At 33.9% G+C, this 6,895-nt stretch overlaps 1 long non-coding RNA gene across 2 annotated transcripts; it reads left to right on the top strand.

Annotated features, from left to right (window-relative positions):
* The first annotated feature begins 1,043 nt into the window (after positions 1-1,043).
* LOC107758265 (uncharacterized) lies at positions 1,044-5,072 on the top strand. 2 transcript variants are annotated; one of them, XR_001642002.1, is made up of 4 exons: positions 1,044-1,101; positions 2,216-2,296; positions 3,737-3,809; positions 4,941-5,072. It is a non-coding gene; the product is annotated as an uncharacterized LOC107758265 (long non-coding RNA). The 2 variants fall into 2 exon arrangements; XR_001642003.1 differs by having other exon boundaries at positions 1,046-1,101; positions 2,213-2,296.
* Positions 5,073-6,895: the final 1,823 nt, after the last annotated feature.

Raw genomic sequence — 6,895 nt, 5'->3', positions numbered from 1 at the left:
TACACTGCGGGCATTTATGAGTTTGAGATCTGACAAACTGCTAACAGTATTTACAAGACTATTAACAAACTGTCTGTAAATTCATCATTAATTGTGGGCTGATGCAAACTGAAGTAATGTTATCAGTTTTGCAAAACCTTTGGAGAGGTTGTCAACAAAATAAATGGTTTATGAAGAATGTCTTTATTAAATAACAATAGAAGTCAGTAGTATGTCTCTATATAGATAGCAAAGTAAGCAGACTTACAAATGACTTCATGCCATGTGCTAGACAGTGTATTCAGTGACTAAGCTGGATGCAAGCTGATGACATAATCATTCCCCGGCTAAATCACATTCATTAATACACAGCAAATGGTTATACTGTACAAAGTTGTCTCTTTGTAATGTTTCTATTTTAATACTCACAATTAACTCAGAACAGAAATCTCAGTATTTTATACACAACATATTTTATAGTTGCCACTTGGCAGAGGCTTTGTGTTTTTTAACTCATTAAACACTTACCCAAAGGGATACTTGAGTAGTTTCAGTTTTGTTTTGTTATACATATAAAACAGACTTTAAAATTGCAATAGGCTATCAAAAATATTACACTAATGAAAGAATTAATTATTTTTTTAAGAAAAGAAAAAATAATGTGTGCATTTTGATTGGGAAGACACAAATTATAGTGGAATATCTGATAATATATCCAGACAGAGACAGATTTCTCCACAAAAATACAATGCTCTTTCCCATTTTCATCCATCCAACCAACCTCAAGCTAAATGCAATAACAGCTTCTATGTTTCTCAAACTGCTTCAGTTTGAGAGGAAGCTACTTGGTGAGTCTGTTTTGTTCACCCACAGTATCGATTGCTTATTTCAGTTTATTTAAGAATGGTCAAATTGCTCATTAATATCCAGTATTATATGAGTTAAAAGAACACATTTCTGGTTTGGTATCGATGAAGGGGTATATTTACTAGCTTTGAGTCTTATTGATTAGGCTGGGTACAGTGGTGGCAAAAACATTAACTCTGTCTTTTTGTCTTTTTGTTTCAGAGGTTGTCCCAAGAGACATGAGCATGAAAGACAGATTTATAGAACATTTTACAGGTAAACAAAAACCCATTTCAATATGTTTCATCTTTCTTGCAGTATTAAATATTTCAAGCAGCCCTCTAGATGAGGTCTAGATGTGTGGCTATGTATTTAGAATAGCGTACTAACATACTACTCTTACTGTTGCTGCAGTATATAATATGTACAGTGTACAGTGCATGCACAGTGTGTGGAATTTCTTTTTCTTATGACCTGCTACATTTGCCACATGTTTACTTTGTCGAATATTGTAATCTACAATGTAGTGCATTCAACCTGACCTTCCATTTCCAGTGTCAGGAGTGAAACAGACGTAATATCTATTTCTTGACTCATTTAATTTGACTGCCAAAAATAAAAGCCATTTTTATACAAAACTGGGTTGCGAAAAAGATAATAACCAGACACCATTCACTGACTCGCATGCAGCATGTAACTTGATGAGGTCATGTGACAAATGTAGCCAGGTCATGTGACAAAAAGGTAGCAGTCTGTTTAAAATGATGATTGTGGAATAACACTGTTTCATTTGCTATTTTTAAAAAGTAGTATGCAATATATACTGTGCAGTATTCAGTAGCCATTCTGAATACATCCTCTGTTTTTATTCTCATTATAGGCATAATTTGAAATCTGTCTCATTAGAAATGAGCAGTTTTCATCCTGTAAAACATAATAAGGCCAGTCAAATAAGTTAAGCCTGCAATAGATTAACTTAGTTAAATTGTTTTTACAGCCTCTGGGTTGTGAAATACACTTTGTACTCCAGCCAAATGTTGTTTGGAAAAGCACTTTTAAGATGATTATTCATTGCAGAATCTTTGTTCAAATTTGTTATCCGGAAGCTCGTACAATGAAACTTTGTAAGAGCTTTGCCAGAATAAGAATCACTAAGTCTCTCCCCTTGTGATAGCATGTCAAGTGTTAGCATGTGCTAATTCTCCTTCTGGGTTTCTGCACAAGTGAAAAAGTTACAGCAACTTTACCATTTTCTTTGTACAAATTTGTGAGATTAGACATAATGCTTAAGCAGACATTTTGAAATTAAAAGCTAAATGATTTCATTCACCAGAGTAATTAATCTATAAAACGCTAATTTGATGGTTGAAACCTTTGTTGTTTCAAGCAGGACCAGTCAAGTTTCCATCTGAATGCAGGACACATTTCCATAGAATTTATCACAATACAAGGGAATGTTCCAGACCGTCATGTACGTATATCTTTAACTAAGAAATAATTCACCCAAAATTTTTTATATATCTTCATTTTGGGGTGAACTATCACTTTAAAGACATGAAATGTTTCCCTGTAGTTTCAAATTAGAATTATGTTATGATCTTAGTTGATTTTTGTATCATGCTGCTTATATGTTTGTGCTTGTTTATTTTGTAGAGACTTTAGAAATGCTGCCTATGTTTCTATTTTTCTGAAGTAAAAAATAAAAAGTTTTGACAGGGCGTTACACCGCAGTGAAAATGCTCCTCCACCCTTAGTCCTCATGGACTTCATAGTGTTCAGGAGAGATTTAGAGTTTTCCATTAAATAACGCTTATCTAAAGGCGCAGCTAAAGTGTTACTCTGTATAGAGAGCATAAATGTCAAAACGAATCAAGGCTCCTTTTCTTCAATTGTACTACATTTTATATTTTACAAAATAAAAGACAAACCAGCTTCCCATAGTGATGATCAGATTTATATTTTGGGTCACAACAGATGCCTGTTTCCTCTAGACAATGGCCGGTCAAGTGTTTTGTTTTATTTTTCTTGAGTAAAAACACTTGTGTGTTAGTGGCCAGCTAACTAACTAGTGGTTCAGCTATTGTGAACTTGCTTCCCGACCCTCCTCTGTGGTTCTCAGTAGAGAAGGAAGAATTGTGAAATTCAACCTTAGAAACTGTGGATTTTTCTCTTCTAAATCAGGATCTATGAATTATTGCAAGTAGTAGCATGCGTATGATGAAGAGATATTATTTCGTATGATGGGCTTTGTAAACATGCAAATCCAACCAGCTGTATGTGAGTATTTGGCAGCCACGAGGAACACTGGGAATGACAAATGCATAATAATTCATACGTAAATCAGAGTTTCTGTCTTCCAGAGCATTTTTATGACATAAATGCTCCCTAAACTGCAGTAAACTTAACACAAGATACGTTTTCATGTATGGCAACGGCGAATCCAAAGCCTTTCCACGCCGTATACTTTCAAGATACTTTGTAGTGTTTGAGTTCTGCTTTGACAGTGTCACTTTTAAACGGGATGGAGGGAAACGTGGCAGTACCTTGAGAGAAAATGACGGCAACGGTGCTTGGAACAGGACAGCAATGGGATGTTCAGACTTCACAAACACCATTAAGGGTGGAAGCATGTGGTGCTTGAACCCACACAGTCATTTTAGGCCATCAAGTACATTACTGGGGCAGAGATGAAGCTATTTACAGGGATCCATCTAACCCTTAGCCATGTTCATACTCTATACGTCACCCCGTGATGGCATGAGAGCTCCACTTAAAACTGAATTTCATCAGTGCGTTTGAAGTGGTGACGTGTGCTTCATGTCACACAGCACAAGCCAGAGTGTCAATGTCTGTTTAACATTGTGAAAGCGAAAATTCCTTGTTTTCATTTCTTTTGTCTTGTCCCCAACAGATTATAAAAGATGTGCACGATTGCTAACAAGGCTAGTTATGAGTCCCCTTTGCACACAATCATAGAAATGCATGTAAGTACAAAGCTGCTTTAACACATGTAATTATAAGTATATAAACTATTATTTGTATATTTATTATGTGTTTGTGTGTATTTATTATTGTCTGAAACGGCAAGATTTGTAACATGATAGCCAAGCCTGCTGTTGGGAAAGTTTTGCATGTTTCTTTAACTGAAACCTTAGAAGAAATATTGAGTAAGATATACTGTCAGTTTAATCATGGCCATCTGGTACATTCTGAGGCATGCAGTTAATGCACGGTTCACACAGGCAGAATAGAACTTCCAGAGAGGCATAAATTTGCATTGTAACATGCGTGCAACTAATCACTTTGAAGTAATTATATACAAAGTGATGTAACAAAGTCTTCCAAGAGTTCATGTTCTGGCAATTGAAATTTAAATGTATAAAGTCTTAAAGAAACTGATTCTGATTTCAGATTTATGTCTGTATAATTGATAAGAAAAGCAATGCACAAGCTTGGATCTAGCAGACTCTTCCTGTCCTGTGATATTTTTCCTTTTTGCCAAGTTGCAGTTGCCTAATGCATTTTTTTCTGATAGATCAAATAATTGTATATTAGATTGTGTAATAAAGTGATTAAATAACAATCTTGGCAAGTCAATCCGAGCTCATGTGTCAAAGAATCAAACATTATTCATTTAATTCCTAGAAACATATTCAAAATAGTTCACCTCCAAACTGTGACGCTGGAATCAGTCTGTGCTGTGACATCATCAGCTGGAATGAGACATTCAAAGAACCTGTTAGTGAAAGGTGAAAGAATCCATTACCAATCTGAATGTCAAATGATGGGGCTGGTGAATTATGGTGGTTTTATTAGGTTATGATTACTCTTGCTCAGACTGGTTTTCCTCTGAATCAATTAGAAATGGTTAAATTGCCTTTTATGATGTGAATAAGTGATTTCCATTGAAGTGGAGAGAAATTAATTCAAGTCTGAAGTTCATTGTTTCTGTGTATGACAGGTTGAGCTGGTTGAGGAACTTAATTTCGTACGCTGTCTTCCTCATACTTTTTTTCTAACTGTAACCGAATCCTAAAAGTATTGATTTAAAATATAAAGGAAATTTTAATATGATTAAATCTTAACATAATTCTGTTAAATTCTGTATGTCGTAGGTCCTGAGGATATAAACGAAGAAACTTCAGAGATGTTGGAGTAATTAATTTTTTCCAAGGAAGTGCCTTCAAATCACTGCAATTAACTGTCATTGTTTTCATGTCATTTCCATTTACAAAGTATAATTGTTCTATAATAATAATACAATTTTTTGTTGTTGTTGTTGCTTTTTATCATAATTTATGTTTGTTTTAAAATGCTCTTAAAATATAGTTTTGTTTAATAGCTTTGCTTTTTATATTATGAGTTTTAAAGAAAGTATTATTTATCTTTGCAGCCAATTATTTATTTAAATGATATGTAAATATTCTGTCCTGATTGCATTTGAATATGTATCTCATTAAGCCACCTTTACTCAAATATATTTCTGTTCCAAATATATTATTTCAAATCTAAATATTTAATTTCATTCCTTACACTTTAAAAAAAGGATTGTGAAAGTTTCTTACCATGCTGTCATTTCCACGATATCTACCATTGGCACTTATTGAAATTCAAATGATGAATTATTTCGAATTATAAAAACACATTGTTTGATAACAATGGTAATATTGCACTGATGCTTTGAAAGAATAAAAACATTCAAGCACAATATTTGATTTCCTGTTTTTTTTTCTTCTCCTTTTTATGAATTCAAATTTTATTAAAAAAGTCATTCTAAAACTGTTTGATCTGATTATATATTTCTCTAAAGCATTCCTGTGGCTGATAATAAATGACTCGAGCATAAAAACATCATATTTGGGGTTTCTTTTAGCTTATTTTGTTGGATGATTGATTGGAATATGGGTTGTCAGCTATTATGAAATCCGCTCCATTCCAGTAATTGAGCAGATTTCATAACAGCTGACAACCCATTTCTTCTGTATCAGGGGGAACATAAGATCATAAATCTCTCACAATATCACATTCATATATCCCAACGGTGGGCACCAAGTCTCTGTCACCCTTAAATGTCTTGTTTGACTTAATTGCTTACATGCTTGTATAATACTTCTTTATATGTGCTGTCATGCGATTTGATTTGCACCGTTATTTTTACTTTATGTATGTATTTATTTTTAGAGTAGAGATCAGTTCAGAGTCATAGTTCTGTAATTGTTTATCAGGATTTCGAAAGTTGCTTATCTTGACTTTGTCTTGGATTAAAGTAACTTATCTGTTTGTTTTCAACAGCTTTGCAGATACAACATGGCTACAGTGTGTCTTTTTTAGCACTGGAGTAAGACTCCATATGAGAAAGTCTTAAAAGTAAAGCACACAAACAAGAGTGGACCCTTTCAAATGAGCAAATAAACATAGAATATTCACTCTTGGAGATCCTGTTCTCATATTAGAAATGACAAACATTTTGTCTTCCCCTTCTGTTGGTGTTACTAAAACGATGCAAATAAGATACTTTTGAGATCCACTAAAACTGTGGCTTTATCTATATCTCCATCGTAATCAAATATTTACCTGATCTGATCTGGATGGCTATTAACACAACCATGAAATGTGGCCTTGAGCTGTGTTTAATTGTTGTTTAGAGTGTTACATAAACATATTAAAGCGACCACTTGAATGCTGCGCCAGAACTCACAGTGCTACAAATTCTCACGCCAGAATGTCTCTGAAAACTTATCAAAATAATTAGTATGGCAAATGCATGACAGGATCTTGCTTATCAGACATATTTGTCTTTCATTCTGTCTAAAGGGTCATATGCCTTTTTTTTACAGTTCCAGGTTCATTTATAACGCTATTTTTTTCTTTCATTTTTCGAGTTTTTAATTAACATTTCCCACTCTTTCTCTGACCCTAGAATGACGTAAACTGATACATTTTTATATTACTTTTCTGGCTGCTGTGCCTTTAAGACTCCTTAACACTACTTTGCATGTGCAATGAGTAAAAGCAGACGTCATTGACGTGTAATGTGAATTTTCAAATGTATTCATCTAGCCTATATGAC

Source organism: Sinocyclocheilus rhinocerous, unplaced genomic scaffold, assembly GCF_001515625.1.
Source record: "Sinocyclocheilus rhinocerous isolate Xijiao unplaced genomic scaffold, SAMN03320098_v1.1 scaffold3732, whole genome shotgun sequence".
Classification (NCBI taxonomy): domain Eukaryota; kingdom Metazoa; phylum Chordata; class Actinopteri; order Cypriniformes; family Cyprinidae; genus Sinocyclocheilus; species Sinocyclocheilus rhinocerous.
Note: the sequence above shows the minus strand (reverse complement) of the source record. Positions and strands in the feature narration are given on the sequence as shown.